The sequence below is a fragment of the Lithobates pipiens genome, unplaced genomic scaffold (genome assembly GCF_037356315.1).
Source record: "Lithobates pipiens isolate NorthernLeopardFrog02 unplaced genomic scaffold, aLitPip1_a1.2 Scaffold_10, whole genome shotgun sequence".
Lineage (NCBI taxonomy): Eukaryota > Metazoa > Chordata > Amphibia > Anura > Ranidae > Lithobates > Lithobates pipiens.
The window spans coordinates 120,656,479-120,681,220 of NW_027507686.1; the positions used below are offsets into that span (position 1 = coordinate 120,656,479).

Below are 24,742 nucleotides of genomic sequence, written 5' to 3' on the forward strand. Positions count from 1 at the left end.
GCCCCAGACCCCATAGACAAACAGCTCACTCCTTTCGGGAGAAAGTAGACATGCTTAGAATCACTCCATTACAACTAGAGGCCCTTTATGCTCCCATCTCTCGCTCTCCGACATTTCAACCACCATCCACAACCTAACCTCCTCCAAAGCCTCGGGACCTGACGGATTCACTAGTGAATTTTACAAAACATCACAGAACCCACTCTCCACCAGGTCTACAACAGTATATGGTCTGGCGACACGTACTTACAGTCAGGAAACCATTAAATTGAAAAAGGCAAAACAAGAACCCTGGTTCATATAGACCCATCTCACTACTGAACCTGGATGTCAAAATCTTATCCAAGATAATCGCTACTAAGCTTGTGGCCATTATTCCCTCTCTGATACACCCCTCCCAATCTGGCTTTGTAAAAGGCAGAACCGCCACCTTAAACATACGCAAGGTCATGCTAGCATTAGAGATTGCTAAACAGAACCCAGGAAAAGACTATGCCATCATCACGTTAGATGCGGAGAAAGCCTTTGACAATGTCAGCTTCAAATGGCTCTCCATGGCCATGTCAAAAATGGGATTCACATGCCCCTTCCACCATCTCATTAACACCATGTACACGCCCCCTGCAGCTAGGCTGGTGGCAGCAGGCCTACTCTCTGACGAATTCCGCCTCCACAAAAGGCACAAGACAAGGTTGTCCCTTGTCCTCACTCCTCTTTAACATGGTCCTAAAACCTCTATCCAGATACCTAGCTTTAACAGCTCCACTACATGGCATTAAAGTTGGTAAACATGACCTAAGCACCTACCTCTTTGCGGATGACATCCTTAGATTCTCAGCCAACCCCTCCTCAGACATGTCCACTATCAAAAAGGTATTAGATGAATTTAGATCCTGCTAAGGTCTCCGCATCAACTATGGCAAGAGAGAAATCCTCCTCATAGGCAACTCTCTCTAACCCACCTTGGGCTCATCACTCCATCTTTTCAGTCACCAAGTTACACATCTATCTGGGAATCAAAATAGGGAAACTACCCACCTCTTTATACAACCTCAATTACCCTCCGCTAATATCAAAAATCTCTAACTTAGCTAACTGGATGGATCTGCCCCTCTCACTCCTGGGAAGGTGCCACCTGGTAAAAATGGTCAGTTTTGCTAGACTATTATACCCAATGCAAAGTATTCCTCTACTCCTTCACCACAAAGATGTTAAACTTCGCAATTCAGCCATTACACAATTCTTATGGCAAAACAAAAGACCACATATAGACCTGAAGAAATTTTATCTTCCCAGACGCGAAGGGGGTATTAATCTCCCAAATATTAGAACTTATAACTTGGCATGTTTGTTTAGAATTAGTCTGGACTGACTATCACAATCTTCCCGCTACTCCCAACTATTCCATAGAATCCGAAATGTCCTTTCCATATTATTTAGTGGCCTTCCTCCACTGCAAATGGAAATCAATCCCCCCCTCTTAACCAACACAACCTCCTGCTGAGAGACAAAGCAATTGCCTGGAGAGAAGCTCGGAAAAGCCTCAGGTTATCACCATTCATGTCTAGCCACCTACCAATACAAGGAAACCCAAGTTTCCCCCATGGATTTGGGTCACAAACCCTTTGCCGTCTGGCAAGAAAAAGGCCTTACAAAAAGTTCCTCCTTATGCGACACAGCAAACAGGGTGACCACTATCCTTTTCGTTCATTGCGGAAACCTTCTCACTTCCCCAAGCACAAGCTTTCCACTTTGGGCAATGCATCAGCTTCTTAAAGGCCACATGTAAAAAGGACTGTAAAGGATTTCAACCGAACATCACAGACCAAATGCTCCTGGATGGCGCCTATAAAATCTCTGGCATCTATAAACCTCTTCTACAAAAGACCACTTCCCCCTCTGACATCCTCAACTGTGGCCAACTGGGGAAAAGATTTCCCAGACCCGAACCTTGTGGACAAAATTCTCCAAGTCCTCAACACAGTACAAAGATTAACTCCCAATGAAATTTGGAGAGAAAGTCAACTGAAGATCACTCATCGAGCCCGCATACCTTTCTTAACCTCCAAAACTGAACAGAGCACTGCCCCCTCTGCCACCAACCGAATCCATCCCTGACCCATCCCCTCTTACATCTCCACCTTCTGGGATCAGGTTTTATCCTACATTTTTGAAATAACCCTACTAAAGCTACCTAAGGACCCGCTGCTCCTCATCTTCGGACACTGGGACCCTTAACTGATGCCTTGGTCCCAAATTACAAATAAAAGATTCACTGGAATCTCAAACAACCCCTCCCACAAAGACTGGCCTTTGATTTGTCTCCTAATCACATGGAGAACCAGTTTGAAAAACTGGACTTCCTCGCATTGCCCCAATACCACCCAAATCAAACGAGAGCTCCTACTTCTACTCAAAGACCGACTAAACACAGACATCAAGCATGAAAAAACTAAAACCCGCTTCTACTCCAAGTGGTATTCCTTCATGCTCTCAGCACTCACTCCAGAAGAACTAAATACTTGTTCTCATACTATGGATCCTCCTCTTCAAAACCAGGGGTGGCGCCCCCCCCCCCCCAACGGACAACCCACTACCTACCAGTGGACTTTAACTCTGGTAGGATACCACCTGTCCCCCAAGCCTCTCCATACGCCTCTCTACCCACCTGATCCATCCTTATCTACCAACATTGTGAAGAAAACTACCCCAAAATGACTACATAAGCCATGGTGCCCCCCCCCCCTTACCAATAGAACAAATAAGTTTCATCCACCCCACCCCTTCCTGTTTGTTTTCATTTGCTCCTAGGGAATTTCTGTAAACAGATCAATCCAGGTACAGCTCTTCCTTGATGATAGCTATTATCTTGTGTTCTGTTTATGTTCATCAGCCAAATTATGTTAATTCATCCAGGTACGTTTATGTACAGCCCCTAGTTTACTTTATTTACTCTACTTACCTAAAATCACACTGTAAAATGTTCTTATGAAATGTTATCCATATTGACAGTTTAATATATCTCAATAAAAACTTTTTGAAATAAAAAAAAATAGATAAATAAATCAGTGCTGCAGCTGAATGGCGTACCTGCAAAGCAAATGATGGTTAACAATAAAACAAAGTAGCATTACAGTATAACAGTAAGACTTAGCATAACTGCAAACAAATACAATAAAACATAGTAAAAAATAAAACTTTTTTTAAACGCAATCTGTGCCTGAATAATATATGCCGAAGCATGGGGGCAATCCACCCCTAATGTTAGGAGCAAAACGCTCCTCCACCCCTGCCCCCATGCTTCAGAATATATGCTCTTTTTTTTTTTTTTTTTTTTTTTTAACTGTGGTTGGGAAATCACCTCCTACAGTGCTGGAGTCATGGCTTTATGTATCGTGGGAGCAAACGCTGTTGCAATCAGAATAAATAAACCAGTGCTGCAGCTGAATGCCATACCTACTAAGCAAATGATGGCCAACAATAACAGTAAGACTTACCAAACCTGCAAAGCAAATACAATAAAAATAGTAAAAATAAAAAACATTACAGTTCTAAAATACAGTAACAAAAGAGAGAACAATAGAGCAGACAAGAGAATGAACGTAAGAGAGAGAACAATAGAGAGAAGAAAAATTAAGCCACAACTATTTTTGGCTTTTATATTTTTTATTTTGCACTTTTATATAAACTGTAAACGTTCCAGAGGGTCTCTCAAAATGTGATGGCTCTCACATCTTTCGAGACCCTGTGTTTGTATGCCTAGGATTGTGCAATGCTATAACCTACGCTAATACTCCACTATTGTGTGGTAGCGCTCAAAACAGTCACCAATGCAAAGACCAGGTTGGTCAGGACAGGAGGGACAATAAAAGCGGGTGTCACGCCTATGTCTATGCTTTCTACAGACACAACATCTTCTTTGGGGTGTTATTTGGGTAGAGGTACCAGAGCGGAAAATGCCTCTCATGCAGCCGGCTCATCTGCATTTGGATTGGGAAGTTGGGCCACAGCACCGTCTGGAAACAGAAGGGCTGTGATGATTTCTTCCTGGAATTTAAGGAAGGATCCAGTTCGTCCTGAAGCTTTGTATAGCACATAAGGATTCAGCAGAGCAAATTGAAAGTATACAGACACTTTTTTGTACCAGCGTCTGGCCTTATGGGCAATTAGGTATGGCGTCAACAACTGGTTGTTGAGGTCAACCCCTCTCATATTAAGGTTATATTCATTAACTCAGAGGGGTTTCTCCAGAACACCAGTCACCATAGGAATTTGGACCATTGTGTCTGCGTGAAGGGAGGACAGAACTAAAACATTCTTATTATCCTTCCACTTCACAGTGAGCAAATTATTACACTTCGAGCAGGCTCGCTTCCCCAGCCTAAAACGGGAATCTACAAGCTGCTGGGGTAAGCTCCTGGCGATTAGATCGCATAGTGCCACATGCGCCAATTCCGTGATCAAACAAGTAAAAAGTGGCACACTCGTGTAATAATTGTCCACATATAAGTGGTACCAAGTCCCACACAATTTTACCAGCCCTCCCTATGTAGTCTGGGCAATTCTCTGGCTCTAGCTATCTCTTCCCTTGTAAACCATAAAACTAGATGTATAGCCTGTGGCCATAGCACAGCTTAAACATATTGATCCCATATCTGGCGCGCTTGCTGGGAAGATACTGTTTGAATGACAAGAAGTCAGAAAACTCAATGCAGACAACTTGATGGGGAGTAAACAAGGCTGCAAACTGTTGGTTGAAGTAGTTTACGAGGGGCCGAATTCTGGATAGCCGATCAAATCCAGGGTCACCCTGAGGACGAGAAAGTTCATTATCATTAAAGTGCATGAACTGCAAGAGCTGCTCATATCATGTCCTGGAGGATGAGAACACGGGCATATGGTGAATTGGATCAGTGGACCAATATGACCGCAACTCACTCTTTTTAGTTATGCCCATGAGGAGGGATAGGCACAGGAAGGACTTAAATTCGGAAATCGTAATAGGTTTCCAATCTCTGGCAAGGGTCAGCTGGGGATTAGCTGCAATGAATTGACCAGCATATAAATTGTTTTGGTCCACAATAGATCTATAGAGATCTTCCATGAAAAAGAGAAAATAAAATAAAATCAAGTGACATACAATCTGAATCCACCTGAATTCTGGGTTGGCCATTGAATGGGGAAAGTACGGGTGCTGCAGAAGTGCTAGACTCCCAATTAGGATTGACAAATGCAGCAGGAAGGGCACTATGGGCTTGATGGGCCTGTCTTTGTCTTCTTGGTGGCTGCGGGACTCTACTCATGCTAGCCACCTCACCAGCTTGAACTGCACTTATGGGACTCTGCAGTGCTGGATGTACGACCAGGATGTACTAGGCCGCTGGTGCTTGCCAGTTACCCAGAAGGATGAGCAGCACTAGTAATGGCTCACTGTTCCATACGAGAGCCCTGAGGTTCTTGCAGCTCAACAACTGCAGAAGAGCTGTGTCTGGTACGCCTGACCTTGGCAGGGACCACAACTTCGCCATCAGAGCTATCTGTCAGGGTGCCGCTGCTGTCTACTGGTTCGTATTCTGAGCTTGAATCTGACACATGAGTGACTGTCAGCAACTGATTCAAACACTATCAAAAAAAGTTAGTGTTCACAGGGATCAGGCCGGACTCTGCGAACGCTGCAGTTATGTGTGTTGTGTTTTTGTAAGCGACAGTGATCGATTGATCCTGCCCTTGGGTGGGCTGGGCGGAGGGGAGAAACGCAGGCACTAGCAGGTATCTGGGCTGATCCTGCAAACGCTGTGTCTTTGGGAACCCTAAACTGCTGGGGACGCCAATATAGTTCTGATCAGATCCGATATTGATCCGTTAAGACGCTATACTACTAAAGGAGATGTATGATGTGTGCATGGGTGTTAGCGCTACTGGCACTAATCTGATGCTGCCTGGGGCGACGCAGAACCTGACTGATGCTAAAACCTAACTAATGTCACCTGCCGGGTGATCAGGGCGTTAAATGTATTGGGTTATATACGGCGTGTTCCCTGATACTATAAAAAAAATTATCTAGCTAACCAGCATCACCCGTGACACTGATACAGTGATCACTGGTGACAGGGGGTGATCAAGGGGTTAAACCTTTATTAGGGGGGGTTGGGGGGGGGGGGGGTCCCACTCCCTAGACCTATCTGGGCCTACACTAAGTCCCCCAACACTGATTAGTGTCACTAATGACACCAGTACAGTGATCAAAAAAACAAAACAAACAAAAAAACACCAGTTACACTCACCGGTAACTGTTTCTGGGGAGTCTTCCAGGACGTCACCCTAAGAGATGACTGGTCCCACCTGACAGGAAACGCAATCAAAGAGGTTAAAATCCCGGGGGCGTGGCTTGAGCAAGTGCGGAATGGCAGCCTAAGCCAGGAGCTCTTGTCAGTCGGCCGGACATCCAGAGCGATACGGACCCCAGCTGCACCCAGCGAGCCAGCATCCACTCCCGGAGAGGTCCCGGAACAATCCGCCACGATGTACCGCAAACGAAAGGAGCTCCAGAAGCTCACGGCGCTCTCCTTCCAGCGTGAGAGACACAGCCAAGATGGCGCCGGCGGGACCTCCGTGCGCCCATCCTCAGCCTACACAGATCTTCCAAGCAGCGATCCTGGCGATACAGAGGGGGAATCACTACCATCCTCCTTCACCACCTCACCGCCGGTCTCTCCGTCCTCCAGGAGCCCCGTTAAAGCGCGGATGCGATTGGATACAGCGGACAAGGCCCAGACCACAGTGAGTACTGAGCTGCACAACTCACACGCCATATCTTCCCTGCAATCCTCCATAACGGCCTTCCCTACCTCAGGCCAGCCGGTCCTTGACACCACCATGAAGGACATGCTCCTTTCATTACAATCATCCCTCATGACCAACCTGTCATCCTTGATCCACAAATTTACTACAGATATGCGACAGATGGGGGACAGGGTGCAGTATATGGAGGATAAAATGGAGGAATGTGCGGTCACTGTTAACGACTTGGTTGACACATGTATGGCCCAGAAAGAAGATACTGACTGGATCAAATCAAAAATCGCGGAGACCGCATGTTCCTGATGAGGGGGAGGAGACTAGAGAGGGTGCGTCTCCACACCTAGGTGCGGACGTGGATCAGCTCCCTCTGTGCTGCTCTGAGGTTGCAGCTGTGCCGGGTATGAAATCTGCTATGGCGGCGCTGCACTAACCTCTCCCCGCTCCTCCACCGCTCCTGATCCCGGGTTGCCCGAAGCTCGGGTCGCATACTTTTTCACCCCTAAGCGCTGTCGCTTCCAGGAAACCTCACGTGAAAGACAGGCTCGTTTGCTTGTGGTGAATGCATGGATCGGGTTGAGCAGTTCAGAGCCTGCTATGAGGTCGGATTGTGAAGCCATGGAGCCTTGAGTGGATCACTAGAGGAATGATTCGACGGTGTCCGGCGCCCTCTGCTGGCAACGGAGAGACATAACAGTAAGAGGAGTCCTCATTTTGTGTTGCAATGAATGTGTCTCTGAGTAGAGGCTGAAAATTACAGGAGCAGGTTAGAAATCATAAACCTATATATATCTGAAGGACTGTTATAAAGCGATCCTAGACAGAGGAGGTGAGATAAAAAAAAACAAAAAAAAAAAAAAAAAACGGCATTAATGTTGAAAACAGAAAGAAGTAGTGAAATACTAGAAAATTCTCTAGTTTTATTTTTGTATCCTGGAACTATGGCTAAATGTTAAAGGTTTATAAATTGCCTCACCTCAAATGCTGGAAAAACTGTGTGGTAATAGTAATTGATTTCCCCACAAAATGGTGCTCTGCTATGGGGCCCTGAGGACAGCAATATAGCGGTGCAACCTAAGGAAAATCAATCATATTGCTAATTGACTTATTTTTGACACAGTGAATAAGAGTAACGTCGTTTGGGGCAAAGAGACATTTGATTGGTGATTATTTTGGTTTCCTTTTTGAATGGTATTTTCCTTTGTAAAGGATGGCTGCGATCAAGTAAATATGTTCAATAAGAGCACTGATGTAAGTAACCACACTGTAACACAGCACCGACGAACTAACCACGTATAAACGCTTGGTTAAACAGGAGATAGTCTTATAGTGGGCTGACATTTGGAGGTCTGATATAATATCGCTTCAGTCCCATGCAGCAATAAGCAGTGTAAAACCATTTGGATAAGGGATCTCGCAGGGATGCTTGGAACCTGCGCCAATTATATACAAAAATATATAATAGACTATAAGTAGACAAATAGATCCTGAGGTGGGATACAATTCTCTAGGGGGCCTGGTGGACATAAATCTTAAAAATGAAGGGGAGGACGCCTAAGACAGCAACAATCCCCAAATCACCCCGGCGGAGCTTGATAGTGAGTCCTGGCCCCATGAGCAAATTTGTTATGCAAACGGGGGGCATAGAGAAACCACAACAAGAAAAGCTACCGCAAACAAGTACCCAAGCAGAAAATAAGGACAAAAAGGATAAAGAAAGGAGGGAAAGAAAGACAACAACCTCAAAACAACTCCCCACAAGCCCAAGAGAATATGCCGGAAGTGGAGACGGATCAATCAGTTGAGCTGAACCATGAAACCAATGAACTTCAGCCCATACAGATGCATTTGCCACAGGAAGAAACCCCCTCAGCATTACCTACAAAAATTGAAATAATTTCAATGTTTGCAGCACTGGAAAACTCCATGAAAAAGGAAATGGACAGAGTACATAAAAACATTGCGCACGTATTGGACCGTGTAGAGGAAATGGAAAAAAAAGTGGAGAAAGAAGCAAATACAATAAAGAAATTAGAAGCTGAAATAATTTCCTTAAAAAAAGGTCAGCAGGAGCAAGCCTATAAAATCGAGGAACAGGAAAATAAGGAAAGAAAGAGAAACATAAGGATACGTGGTGTCCCGGATACTGATCAGCAAGAAGACTTAACAGAAATAATAAAAAGGATATGTAATCCATTGATGAACAAAGAAATGACCAATCCAATAAGAATTGAAAGGTTATACCGCCTAAGGAAACCCAAACAACTTCCGCAAGACACTCCACGAGATATAATAGTGCGTTTCCAGCAAGAAGAGTTTAAGAACCAACTCTGGAAAAACATAAGAGTCAAAACGCCAATTTTTTATGAAGCAAAGGAATTACAGATTTTTCAAAATTTAGCTCCAGATACAATGAACAGAAGAAGACTTTTAAAACCGCTCTTGTCAGCTTTGAAGGAGAATGGGGTGCAGTACAATTGGGGGTTTCCCGCATGCCTTATAGGCAGGAAAAACGGGCGGACTGGGAGATTAAGACATATTGAGGAAATTCCAGAATTCTGTAAAATATTTGATATCCCGGTACCGGCGATGGGAGTGTAGTGGGGGGTGGGGGGGGGGGGCTGGGGTGGGGGAACGGACAGGGGGCGAGTAAATCCTTTCCCCTTTCTTCCAAGGAAGGGACGGGAAGTAGTGACACTAGCCGTTTGGCCAAAATACAGGAATTATGGGATACGCCCCCTGTTTGTTGTCGCATCGCGTCCCCCCCTCCCCCGCCCTACTAATGTGGGGAGGGGGGAGGGGAGGCGGGCGGTGTGGGGGTGAACGAGGTCCTCTGGCCACGTTTTAGTCTTCATCTCGCAAGTTAAAGGCGGGATGGATGGTGACGTGCCCGAACAGAACTCCACCCCGGGACATAGGGATATAAGGAACATAGAGGTTCCAGAGAAATTATCCCTGACCAAGGGGTCAAAAGTACATCATAGGATGGGATGGGTATGGGTGGGGGGGGGGGGGGGGGGAGGAGGGTGGGAAAGGGAGTTGGCCTGAATTCAATAAAAGTGATAAGAAGGATTATAGAGCTATCCGATGGCAGGTTTTAACATAATATCTTATAATGTAAGAGGAATGAATTCTCCAAGGAAAAGGTTTTATATTTTTGAAGAATTAGAGGGCTATCAGGCGGATATCGTTTTTTTTACAGGAGACACATCTACCCCTGGATTCCAATAGGCGGATTGATACGGGAAAATATCCTACCTGGTACTATGCAGATTCCCCTATTAAGGGTGCTAGGGGGGTAGCCATTGGCTTCGCAAGGGCTGTCGGGTAGAGGCTGGAGGAGTTGAAGGCAGACCCGGAAGGGAGGTTTATATTTTTAAAGGGTTTTATATTGAGACAAAAATATACATTAATTAATATTTATTGTCCCAATAGGGCCCCAAAAAAAAACTTGAATGGTTTATTGAATTCAATAGAGAAATATAAACAGGGCCACATGATCATAGCAGGAGATCTGAACTTCACCATGAGGCCAGAAATTGATGGGACATCACCCATTTCCCCTCAAGAAATGAAACAACATAGAATCCAAAAAAAAAATATTTCACACCCAACAGCTCAAAGATGCATGGAGAGCAGGCAACCCTAAAGTTATTGACTATACATATTATTCCCGGGTTCATGACACCTACGCTAGACTGGATTATATAATTTTAGACCATGACGCACTGGAAAGGTTGGTAAATGCACAGATAGGCAATATAACGTTATTGGATCATGCCCCAGTGATAGCCAAAATCATGATGCGCGAAAAAGAACCCGTAAGGGGGGCCTGGAGACTAAATGAGGCGTTGATTGAGATGGAAGATGTCGAGAATATTATAAAAACAGAAATAGAACAGCATTTTAAAATAAATGACACCCCAGAAGTCTCCAGGGCCACCTTATGGGAAGCTCATAAAGCTTTAATCAGAGGGAAGTTAATTAGTATAGGAACAGGGGAAAAAAAAGAAAGTGAAGAAAGATATGAAAAAACTAAAAAAGCACTCGATGAATTAGAACAAAAACATAAGAGAGATTTAGATAAAAAGACATATAAGGAGATCATCCAGAAATGAGCACAATTAGATGAAATGATAGAGCAAAAACAGAGAAGAGTGTATAAGAATATAGCTAAAGAAAGATATCAGTGGGCAAATAAATCGGGGAAATATTTAGCAAGAATATCCCGGGATAAAAAAGCTCTAAATTATATTGAGAAAATTAAAGATGAACATGGTGAAATGAAATTCAGATCTTCGGAGATCGTAGAGGCCTTCAAAACATATTATAATACTCTTTATTCAATAAGAAGGAAAGAATCCGTGGCACAAAAAGAGCAAAGGAAAAATAAAATTCAGCAATACCTTAATGAAGCAGATTTACCGAAAATACCAGAAGATAGTGTTATAAGTTTAGAGGAGCCAATTAGATCAGAAGAAATATATAAAGCAATAAAAAGAAACCCCAAATGGGAAAAGTCCAGGCCCCGATGGCTTTACAATTAGGTACTATAAGAAATTCAAACATCAATTAGTTCCGGAATTACGCAAGTATTGGAATAGTTTGGGTGAACACGAGAATATGAGGAAAGAGGCTCTATTGGCAAACATAACAGTTATACCAAAACTGGATAAGGATGACTCCGTCTGCTCCAGCTACCGCCCGATAGCATTGCTGAACGTAGATACTAAGCTATATGCAAAGCTTCTGGCAACAAGAATAAAAAACCTGATGCCGAAATTAATAAATGGGGACCAGGTAGGATTCATCCCAGGCAGGGAGGGACGAGATAATAGCCTGAGGACCCTCCTTCTTATGGAGAAAGATAGGGAAAAGAAAACCCCAATGATATTGATTTCTATCGATGCCGAAAAGGCATTCGATAGAATAGATTGGTGTTTGATTATGGAAACCCTCCGGAACATCAGTTTAGGCCCAAAGATGCTGAAGTGGATTAATAATCTTTATACTCAACCGACAGCCAGAGTGGGTGTAAACGGGAGTATGTCGTCCGCGTTCGAAATGTTAAACGGGACAAGACAAGGCTGTCCACTCTCACCCCTGCTTCACGTAATCGCCTTGGAACCATTTTTATCAAAGATTCGAAATAATGTAAATATAAGTGGGGTTAAATGCGGTGAAGAAGAGCACAAAGTGGCGGCAGACGACATACTCCTCTACCCAACGAAACCAAGACTAAACCAAGATAAAAGAGTACGGGGAGCTTTCCAATTTTAAAATAAACCCTATTAAAACGGTTATATTGAACATAGGATTGGATAATAAGGAAGAGAAGGCACTACAGCAAGAATATCCTTTTACTTGGGAAAAAAAAGAAATCATGTATTTAGGTATAAAAATCACAAAGACGGCCCAGGACTTATATCACGTGAATTTTATCCCACTATTAAAACGACATTAAAACAGTTTTAGGAAAAATGAAAACATGACAAATCTCACGGACAGGTAGAATTAATCTGCTAAAAATGGTGGTGTTACCGAAAATTACCTATAAACTCCAAATGCTCCCAATCTAAATCCCATATAGTTTCTTTAAAACAATAAAAACACTTTTTTTTAAATTTATTTGGCAAAATAAATAAAAAAAATCGAGGATAAATTATAATATATTAATTAGGAAAAAAAAAAAAAGGGGGATGGCATTGCCTGATATTTATAGATACTACATAGCTATCACGTTGACTAGAATGGTGGAATGGGCAAATATTCACACTGAAAAAAAATGGGTAAAAATGGAAGAGTCACTAGCGGGCACACAATTAAAAAAAATTATCTGGATTCCGCCAAAATTTAGATTTAGAAAGGGCACAAATAAGACACATGAAATCACGATAACAACACTAAAAATATGGGATGCACTGTATCGAAGGAAGAAATGGGTTTATAATTCCCCACTAATTCCACTAGCGGGCACAGACTTTTATTCCAGGTAATGGCACCCAATTAGGTAAACAAATGGAAAACGCACAATTAAAAGATATAATCTCACGGGGTAGTTTGATGTTAAAACAAGAAATAATAGAGAAGTATAGATGGAAAAACTTAAAGGATTGGGAGTATGTACAGCTTCAACATTTTGTCGGTTCAATTTCAAAACCCATAAGAGATGAGAATTCTTTAACACCTATAGAAAAATTATGTAATTCTAATGAAAATGTAAAACACTGTATGTCTAAAATGTATGATTGTCTATCGGATATGGAGATTCAAAATACTATACCAGCAATTGGAAAATGGGAAACGGACTTGGGTATCAAAGAGGATGAGAGGCAGATGATGGTGTCAGTATACAGTCAGGTGGCTGACATAATGTCGAGAGAAGTTAACTACAAGTGTATGATGAGATGGCAGATAACTCCCGTTAGACTACACAAAATTGACCCAGCGAGATCCAAGTACTGCTGGAGGGAGTGTAAATTACCAGGAACTGCTTTTCATATCTGGTGGGAATGCCCAGAGATAAAGCTTTATTGGCATGAGATTTTAGAATATATAGAAATAATAACCGGAGAAAAAATTCCTTACAGCCCGCTGAAATGTTTGTTCTATGGGGTAGAAGATATAAGCGATAAATTACAATTGGAAAAGAATAAAAGAAATAAAAAAAAATTTAATAACCTGATACCTCTTTTGCTAAATGCAGCAAAAGCCTTGATTCCGGTAAATTGGACACAAGCCAAAAAACCCACCATCAAAGAGTGGGTGCGGAGAATCGAACACATTAATAATATGGAATATTTGATTAAAATGGAAAACAATCTAATAAACAAATATTGGGCAGTATGGGAAAAATGGAGAATTTTCAAAAAGACGGAAACCTACATTCGGATACAAATGGAATAAAATGAGGAAGAAGGGCCAACAAATAGGAGGGGAGGGGGGGGGAGGGTGGTTTTACAACATAATTAAGGGAAAGTAGGGTGAGAGAGTAGATTAGAAGCTTAAGGAGAGTGGGCGGGTAGTGCAAAGGGTGAAAGGTAGGAAGATAAAGGAATATAAAAGGAAGCATATGTCGCGTATACGCGCTGACAGAAGGGGTGGTGGCTTGTCGTGTTTTTTTAATTGTATTTTCCTTTTTCCCTTTGTTACTAGCCTCCCACGTTGTTATTCTTGTCTTATTGTTTTTTTTTAATGGAAAATTAAAATAAAATTTAAATTATAAAAAAAAAAATATTATTGCTCCCGCCGCAATAATATCAAGATACACGGTATACCGGAAACAGTCCTTCCCACTGACCTGCATAAATACACGACCACCATGTTCTCTAATATGCTGCCTGAATTGACACCCATTGAACTCACTATAGACCGCATCCACCGGATCCCTAAACCGGGTCACTTGGCGGACACGGTTCCCAGGGATGTGCTATTAAGGATCCACTTTTATCAAGCGAAAGAACAAATCCTCTCTAGAGCTAGAACCCTCACTACATTACCTGCTCCTTATGCAGACATTCAACTTTTCGCTGACCTATCACAGCATACTCTTCAACTGCGCAGACAGTTGAAATCCATCACTAAAGCTCTTACAAACCATAAAATCGTCTATAAATGGCGCCACCCAGCCACTGTCCTGGTCCTGCACAATGGAATACCTCATACCATCTCTACGGTGGAGGGAGGCATGAAGCTATTACATTCATGGGGCATCAGTCCAGAGGCACCGAGTGGTAACACTGCAGCACCCAGGAGACATAACTCCCCACCTCAAGGATCTCTCCGCAGGAGCTACCACCCACAGATGAAATGATATTCTGTTACCTATTTTTCTCCGTTTTCTCGTACGGAGCTACCTAAAGAATCCGGTCCGGCTGACCGTCTCCTCCATTGACCATAGAGCTTGAACTTTCCCCCTGGTTACGTCAGCGCCCATTAGGGATGAACACTGCTGACTTGTTCTTCACGGTACACGTTCCAGCATCTTATGCTATTCTGTTTTTCTTTTTTGTTGTTTTCATTTGTTTCGCACCAAGTTATTCCGTTACCTTGTTTTCTCACTTTGAATTGTATCTACAGAGCATTACCTAGAGTAATAGTACCAATTTCGCCTCATACATCAAACTTCTGGTCGTCGCCGCGGAACCTTCATTTACCAGCCTACCTGGACTCTGTTCTCAACCCTTGAAGAAAAGATCTCCTTGACGTCAGCTGCCCTACTTCTCCCAACTGTAAGTGCACCAATCAGTCTGTTTCATCCACTGGTACCACAATGTCTATTACTGTAGTCTCCCTTAATGCGAAAGGCTTAAATCACCCGGCTAAACGCATATCGTTGTGGAAAACGGCCTTATTGCTCAAAAGCGATCTAATATGTGTCCAAGAAATGCATTTTACGCAAGAATCCTCGCCCCGGTGCCAACACAAAGCATTTCCTCATATATTTCAATCCTCCTATTACAAAAAACGAGGAGTAATGATCACTGTTCGGGACACAGTCCTCTTTCAGCTACAGAACTGCATCACTGACACAGAAGGTCGCTACATCATATTGGTTTGCAAACTCAACAACGTCCAATACACATTAGTTTCATTGTATGCACCGAACCATCGCCAGATGTCCTTTCTAAGGGACCTATTGGAGAAGGTCAATTCTCACAGGAAGGGTAATCTATTATGGTGCGGAGACTTTAATCTCGTACCAGATTATGGTATCGATTCCACTGCTGGGCTTAGAGAACTGCCTCACCACTAAGCAAATTTTTGTATTCAAACAAAATGTTCGATGTGTGGAGGTGTTGTCACGCGAGTGAACGAGACTATACGTACCTATCACCGCGCTACAACACCTACTCACGCATAGACCTGTTTATTGCTGATGTCTGTCTGTTACAAAAAGTGTCGGCTTCGGAGATCCACGCCAACACCTGGTCAGACCATGCCCCTATTAGTATTACTATCGATGCTAAATTGCCTCTGCCTAACTCATTTCTCTGGAGAACAAACAACTACCTTCTCCATAACCCACACACTGCAAACTCTCTCAAACAACAACTAGAAGAATTTTTCTCTATTAACTCCCAATCAGTGTCTGATCCGGTGTTGGTGTGGAGAACCCACAAAGCTGTTATTAGGGGTGTCTTTCTCCAACTGGGAGCCAGGGAAAAGAAACAGAGATCATTAAAATTAGACCAAATCCCAGCCGCCATTGAATCCACTGAATCCCAAAATAAACAGAACCCCTCCCCTGCACTCCAAACACAAATTTTTAAATTACGACATGAGCTACACTCGCTTCTCCTAGAAACCTATGGGAAAACCCTCACCAAACTTAGAGCGACTACATATTCAACGGGTAACAAAGCGGGAAAACTACTGGCCTTGAGAATAAAAGGGTACAAAACCAAATCCAAAATTCCGTTCCCGATTCACCCTCATTCCAAACAAAAACTTCTGAAACCCCATGAGATCGCTAGCACGTTCGGGTCCTACTATACAGATCTATATAATCTGAGAGACGACAAGCATACTGTACAACCATCGCAGGAGGAAATAAATACATTCCTAGAGCATATTAAACTACCTTCCATTTCACAGGAACAGCTAGCTACCCTTAATGCTCCTTTTACAGTCCCTGAAATATTAAGTGCTATCAATAGGCTCCCAAACCATAAATCCCCGGGACCAGATGGACTTAATGGGGAATACTACAAATCCTTTCAACATATTTTTGCTCCTACACTTTGCGAGGTCTACAATTCCGCTGTATCTTCCTCCTCCTTCCCATCAGAGATGCTAAGCGCAATAGTAGTTACACTTCCAAAACCTGGTAAAGAACCAAATGTCCCCCAAAACTTCCGCCCTATATCCTTATTAAAACGTAGATGTCAAGATTTATGCCAAATTGATAGCCAATCGAATGATAGACATCATCCCCAATCTTATACACAAGGACCAATCCGGCTTCACAAAAGGCCGCCAATCCTCCGATGCCACTAGAAGGATGATTGACATTATCCACCACGCAGGGAGCTCGGGTACCCCCTCTGTACTCTTGTCCCTTGATGCTGAAAAAGCATTTGACAGAGTACACTGGGGGTACCCGTCTTCTACTCTACAATTTACTGGATTTACTGGTCCAATATTCAACGCTATTATGGCACTATACTCCTCCCCCTCAGCCCAAGTGTACTCTGCTGCAGCACTATCTTCCCCATTCGCTATATCCAATGGCACTAGGCAAGGATGCCACTTATCCCCCCTAATATTTAATCTAATAATGGAACCACTGGCACAATCTATTCGCACAAACCCTTTCATTAAAGGTATCACCATAGGAGATCGAGCACATAAAATCAGCTTATTTGCGGATGACGTAATCCTCATGCTCCCTGACCCCCTCACCTCCCTCCCGGCGGTCCGAGAGACGCTAGCCTCCTTCAGTAAAGTTTCCTACTACAAAGTCAATGACACTAAATCCTGCATATTGAACCTAGGAGTGGATTCCACTACTAGCCTGATTCTACAGCAACAAACGCCATTCACTTGGGCAGATAAAAGTATATCTTACCTTGGTGTCCAACTAACCAAAACAACAGCAGAACTTTTTTCACATAACTTCATTCCCTTTAAAACCAAACTACAGGAGGATCTGTGCAGGCTGGCGTCTCTTGAGCTGTCCTGGATGGGGCGTCTAGCGGCCTTTAAAATTATGCATCTCCCCCAAATCCTGTACTTATTCCGAACACTACCTATAATCATTCCTGCCAAATACTTCGGATCCCTACAGTCCCTACTCTCCTCCTACATGTGGCAAGGTAAAAAGAGCAGAAGTGCACACACAAAATTGATCAAACACCGTAGGGCTGGGGGTGCTGGATATGTTGACTTTCAGGACTATTATATGGCATCATTACTGACCCAAACTAAAGATTGGTTCTCACCCTTTCCGTCTACGGAGTGGGGACAAATTGAAGCCTCTCATATCCCAGGGAAGAACCTCTCCGCATGGCTCCTATCTAACCCTAGACCCGTACCGCTGTACTCACACATTCCCCCTACGATGATTGCTACAGCCCAAGTCTGGAAAAAATTTGTTCATCTCAGCCAAACATACCCTACTAAAACTGCTATACAAATCCCCTTACAAGTATTACACTATAAGATTGACCTAATTTCTTTTAACCAATGGCAACACAGTGGCATCCTATATATTAATGATCTCTTCTCCAACCACAAACTTAAAACCTTTCCCAACCTGCAAGAGGAATTTCATTTTCCTGACACTGACTTCTACCTCTATCTCCGAGCGAGACACTACCTACTCACAACCCCAAAGTGGACTTGCACACTACCCCACCCCGCATGGAAATTCTTTAAGTCCCAACCTACTACCAGCAAAGGCATTTTGCTTTTCTATAACATACTTCAACAGAAAGACATTTTCACCAAAAACAATTCGCTGCTTGCATGGGAATCAGACCTAGGCCATACATACACCTCGGGCTACAGCATATAATTCCACATTTAAGGTTACCAAATGCTCCAATCTTTGGGAACTAGCTATCAAAATAATACAGCGTTGGTACTTGACTCCTACGAGAATATCAAAATTTTGCACACCCCAAAACGACCGATGTTGGAGACACTGTGGCGGCAAAGGGGACATGCTTCATACATTTTGGAGCTGCCCCAAGCTGACAACCTTTTGGGAGTCAATTTTCCAACTACTCTCTGATATAGCCCATGTACCAGTAACCTCTCAACACGGCCTGGCACTTCTCTCCCTAAACCTAGACATGTATCCCAAACATCTCAGACATGTGATTCTACATGTCTTACTCTCAGCCAGACTGTGTATTACTCGAATGTGGAAAAATTCTTCATCGCCCACGGTGGGAGATGTGGTGAAACTGACCCACCTACATTTTACCTACGAACGAACGATAGCACGCTGCCAAGGTACCCTACATTACAACTCCCAGGTATGGCTCCCATGGTCAACATGGATCAACCACCAAAATATCCTTCCATTGCCGCAAGAGAGTACTATCATAAATCCGATCGCAGATTTCTGAATACAGGAGCGTTAATGTCGTTACCCTCTGCATCATAGTTATGTTGTCAAACATACGTATTATGATATTTTGCTTATTGCTGTACCTACTGTACTGAACGATTAGTATTCTACTCACCATTAGAGGGGTGGACTTTCCTCCTGGCCACAGCATTGCTTCCGTGAGGGGTGTCCATGGGGGGAGCTCTAATGTCCCCTTAGACAAATTAGCAACAAGATAACATCTCTATTGCTAGTAACTGCCTGTATTCTGCATAACTGTACACTTACCCTTGTTTTCGATTTACTCTGGGTTATTTCCGATATCGGCAAGATAACGAATGTATGTATTTTGATACTACAGTAATGCACTGTCATTTGTAATACTTGTTAAATTCTAATAAAAATCTATATTTGAAAAAAAGAGGTTAAAATCCCCACCCCTCCCTGTGTTCCTCAGTTTAAAAAAAGCATTGACCCATACCAGTGCACGAGAGTGAAAAAACACCACAAAACTCTATACATTATGAACATACCTAAAAAAAAGCAGGTGGGAAGTAGGCCTGTCGTCCTGGAAGACTTCCCAGAAACAGTTACCGGTAAGTGTAACTGGTCGTTTTCTCAATTTGTCTTCCAGGACAGCACCCTGAGAGAAGAGCAAGTAGCTCAGGCCTAACTTGAGGCAGGACAACAGCTTGTAGGACCTTCCTACCAAATGTCAGATCCTGAGGTGTCAGCAACTCCACTCTATGTCTCAGGAAGGTGTTCTGACTTGTCCATGTATCCACTTTACATATTTGCTCCACCGATGCTCCGTCCCTTTCTGCCCAAGTGGTCGCCCAGGACCGGGTGGAATGTGCTTTAAGGTCCCTCGGGACTGCCATACCATCCAATCCATCTTGCTATGGATGCTTGGTGGCCCTTCTTCTGGCCAACAAAAATTAACTAAAAACTCTAACTTTCTCTAAATAAATCAACAGACAACATCTGACATCTAGACAATGAAAATAAATGTACCTCTTGTTCTGAGGATTGGTGCAAAAGGAAGGAATCACAATCTCTTGAGTTCTGTGGAACTTTGCGGCTACCTTCGGGAGGTACAGGGGGTCCTGCCCAAGTACAACCCCCTCATCAAATAAACTTAAAAAATGCCTCTTTTATTGACAGAGTCAGAATGTTGATTATCCTCCTGGCTGTTGTAATCACCAGTAGTAAAGCTAGCTTAAAAGTGAGTAACTTGAATGGAATATGAGCTAATGGTACAAACAGAGCCATGGTTAACCCTTCTAAAACTAAAGTAAGGTCCCAGGGTGGAAATCTACACATCTGTACTGTGGACAGCCCATCTCTGACCGACAAGAACCTCTTAAGAAACAGGACAAAGCTGAAATCTATACTCTAATGCCGTGTACACACGACCGGACTTTGAGGGACTAGGTCCGACGGTCTTTCCGACAGACTTTCGGCAGAGTTCCGACGGACTTTCCGAGTGAATGGACTTGGCCACACACAATCACACCAAAGTCCGACGGATTCGAACGTGATGACATACGACCAGACTAGAATAAAGAAGTTCATAGCCAGTAGCCAATAGCTACCATAGCATCGGTTTTTGTCTGTCGGACTAGCATACACACGAACTGATTTCTTGGTCCGGCAGAGTTCCGGTGGAAAAATGTAAAACATGTTCCATTTCTAAAGTCCGCCGGATTTTTGGCAAGCAAAGGTCCAATGGAGCCCACACACGATCGAATTGTCCGACGGACTCGTTCCCCGTCAGACCTTTGCTGTCAAAAAGTCTGATCGTGTGTACGCAGCATAAGAGTCTTGGTTACCAGTCCCTGATCCCCACCATGCTGGAGGAAATCCAGGATGGCAGGGATCTTGTGTTGGGAAGTCCCTCTTGCCTGACACCAGCATGAGAAAACACCCCAGACCTTTGTGTAAATTTGCCTTGTAACTGTCTTCCTACTTAACAGGAGAGTATCAATTACTTTGTCAGAAAGGCCCTTTTCTCGCAGGTTCTGCATTTCAAAAGTCAGGCCGTCAGCTTGAAGAAGCTAGGATCTGGGTGGCAGACTGGAACCTGAAGGAGAAGGTCCTGCCAAACTGGAAGATGCTGAGGTGGAGCTTTGGACCAACTTCTCAAGGCTGGGAACCAGGCCCTCTTGGGCCACCATGGGGTGATTAGGATCAGTCTGCCTTCTGAGAGATTCCGTTTCTGCAGTACTCTAGGGATTAGACCCAAGGGGGGAAAGGCATAGGCTAAGCGGAAGTTCCAAACCTGGACCAACTCATCCATGCCCTCCGAATCCCTTTTGCAATAGAGAGAGAGAGAGAGAGAGAGAGAGAGAGAGAGAGAGAGAGAGAGAGAAGAATCTTTTTACCCTTCTGTTCTTCCTGCGAGCAAAGAGGTCAATCTCTGGTATTCCGAAGTGCCGGCACACCAGGGAGAATACTTCAGGATTCAACTCCCACTCTCCCTGGAGAATCGGTTGTCGACTGAGATAGTCAGCTTCGATGTTGAATGCTCCCTTTATATGCACTGGTGAGATAGAGAGGATCCGTTGCTTTGCCTAGCCAGGGATCTCCACAGTCAGGGCCAGAAGAGAGCGAGACCTGGTAACTCCCTGAGAATATAGGAATGCCACTGCTGTAGCATTGTCAGAAAGAATCTCTCGGCCCCTGATCCTTTCCTCGAATGCCCTTAGGGCCTCCTTGACCACCAAGAATTGCCAAAAGGTGGAGGAGGCGCTTCTCTAACCCCGGTTCAAGGAACCCCTGGGCTCGCAGTTCATCTAGGTGGGCCCCCCAACCCCAGGAACTAGCATCCAAAGTTATCCTGAGGGGCTGAAGCTGGCTCCAAAGGAGACCTCCCTGCAATTTCTGAGGATGAAGCCACCACAGTAGGGATTCCCTTACTACGGCTGGAATGGGAACTTTTTTGTCCAGTGTTTCTCTCTCCCCATCCCAGGAGGATAGGAGAAATTGTTGGAGAGTCCTGAAATGGAGCTGAGGGCCCGGTACTGCTGGGATAAAAGATGTCATTAAACCCACAACCCTCATGATCCCCCTGTAAGAGACCCTTTCTGCCTCTAACAGGGATGTAACTGCTGAAATGAGGCCCTCTACCTTGACCAGCCTCTGTTCTGAGGAATCCACCAGGAATCCCAGATAGACCTTCGTCTGGGAAGGCACAGATGAGGATTTCTCCTTGCTGATGATCCACCCCAGAAATTCCAAGGTACTCACTACTCTGGCTAGGTCGGAGAGTATGTGATCTCGACTGGCTGTAAATCAGAATGTCGCCGAGATAAGGGGTAGCCCTGGAGATGCAGAAAGTATCCCTGACCCCATTGTCCCACTGGGACTGGCAAAACGACACCCTGTTCTGCCATTTCTCAGATGTTCTGCAGGATACCTGCTGCTTTGAGAGGGTCCCTGGGTAAGTGGGTTAAAATGAGCTTTGGTGGAGGAGAGGAGAGAATCTCCAGCCTGTAGCCCTATAATCTGGAGGATATGGGGGCTCTGTGTAATCTCTTCCCACTGAGAAAGTGGGAAAGCCTTCCCCCTACTCTTATGTTGCTTAGAGTCTGTCGACCATTTTTTGGTTGGAAAAGAGAATACCTCCCTTCTGCTCATCTCTCCCAAGACCCTAACGTCTGTTAACAGAGCCTTTATCTGAGAATCGGTTCTTAGCCTGGGAGCCTTCTTAGGCTTAATGGGAAATTTCTTACCTTTTTCGGTAGATCTAAACTTGTACCGAAAAGGAGGAAACCCTTGAATGGAAGATCACACAGACGGGTTTTAGATGAATTATCCCCGTCCCAAGTCTTGACCCCCAAGGCTCTCCTTGCTGAATTCAACAGAGCACCAGATTTAGTGGTTGTATGCACCGTCTCAACCACTGCATCTGCTAGGTAGGCAACCACACTACTTATCACTTCTAAAGAATCCAGGACCTCCTAAGACTTGGAGGTCCGGGATACATGATCCATTAATTTGGGAGATCCACATATCTGCGTTTCTTGCTACGTAGGCCGAAGCCAATGCAGTGCTCATAGCCGCAGCATTAGCTTCCCAAGCTCTGTGCAAAATGGTCTAAGCTTGCCGATACATCTGATCTTTGTTAAAGATCAGACTGCTTGGATACCTGCACCAAGAAAGCGTCTAACCTAGGTGTTTTAAAAAAGTTTCCTCATCTTCCTCTTTAAAAGGGGCACCTTTCATTACTTTAGGATAATATCTTTAAGGGCTTGGTGAACTGGAAGGACTCTAGACTGGGGCTTAACTAAGCCTCCATACATTCTGTCTTGAGCAGATACTTGAGCTACGGGTTCCTATATCTCCTCAGACGCATAAATTGCCCTAAGAAGGCCCCCCATGTCATCGGCCGAAAAGATATGTCTGCCGGCCTTGGAGTCCTCTCCCTCCTCCTCCTGGCTGTCTACTAGACCCTCATCAGAAAATTCCTGATCAGGGGCCTCAGATTCCTCTTCCTCCTTAGAATCCTGAGAGATGAGAGCTCTCAGAGGTTTTGGCCGTCTCTTATAGCTCCTGGACAAGGAGGAGCCCTCCTGGGGAGGAGGAACCCTCTTTACTAGTATGGGGTTCTGGTTCCGTAGATTTGAGGGAGGTCTGAAACACCTTAAAAGTAGAGAGCATCTCTATTTGAACTGTAAGAAAATCCTTCAGAACTTGAGATGTGTCCTTCCCTGTTAACTTCTGAATACATTTAAAGCAAAAGGGTTTTGAATGGTCCACGGGTAACTTCTCATTACAATACCCACATCTTTTAGAGTGGACAGAAGCCTTAACAGGATGGCTGGCAACCCCCTGGGTAGTGATGTCCTCCCCTGAAAACAAAGGATAAACAGGCACAAAGTTAAAGTAGCACTGGGTTACACAGAGGTAAGAGTTGGGGTACCCTTCCCCATCAAAACCTCTGGTGGCTAGTCTGACTCACCCCCTATGGTCTCTTCCATAGCCGTGGGCCCTGTGGGCCTCTCCTCGTGCTCCTCCTGCTGCCTATGAAAGTATTACAGACAGTGCCTGACATCCACCTTGGCTGTGGCGTACAGGAGAAAGTGGGCGCCTGCTCCTTCTGGCTTTAAACACTATGTGTGAGGACTGCCTGCTCCTCCTCTGCCATCACCACCACCACCATTTTGCCAGAGACCGGAACCGGAAATGATGCGGGAAGCGATGAGGTCACTTCCGGCCCTGGGGAGGAAATAATGTCATTCCTCCACCCGATGCCCAAGAAATGGCGCCGGGCACTCTCAGCTTACCGAATGTTAGCAAAATCTTTTTGCTAACAGCCCATGAGAGCCACAAGGAGCCTCAGGAGAGGGGGACATTAGTATCAACACTACCCCCGTCCACAAAAAAAAAAAAAAAAGAAGATGACCAGGACCCCTTTTTTGAATGAACTTCTGAACAGGTAAGGAGGGGAGACAAGATAATGGCCCCTGAAGTTTTTGGTATGCCACTGTACCCAGGGTCCTTCAGTCCTTAAGGGGGCTCTTCACAATGCTAAAGGAAATCAAATGGGGAAGCCCCCCAGGAAGGACAAATATATCCTACCGGACCCAGAGGCTTCCCAAGCTTGTGGTTCGGTTCCCGGGGGAGACCAGAAGCTCCAGGTTTCAGGTCCTTTTAGAAAAAAAAAAAACGGTTTCGCTGTGGTGAAACACAATCAAAAACTGAGGAGCACAGGGAGGGGTGGGGATTTTAACCTCATTGATTGCGTTTCCTGTCAGGTGGGACCAGTCACCTCTCAGGGTGCCGTCCTGGAAGATGACTTGAGAAAATATGAACACTGCACTGAGTGACACAGTGACACGGGGTGAAGGGGTTAACTGCGGGCGATATATGTGCCTATCTGTA

At 44.3% G+C, this 24,742-nt stretch overlaps 1 protein-coding gene across 2 annotated transcripts in view; it reads right to left on the reverse strand.

Annotated features, from left to right (window-relative positions):
- MEN1 (menin 1) overlaps positions 1–24,742 on the reverse strand; it is a 400,397-nt gene that overhangs the window by 321,178 nt on the left and 54,477 nt on the right. The gene's annotated exons all lie outside the window — the stretch shown is intronic.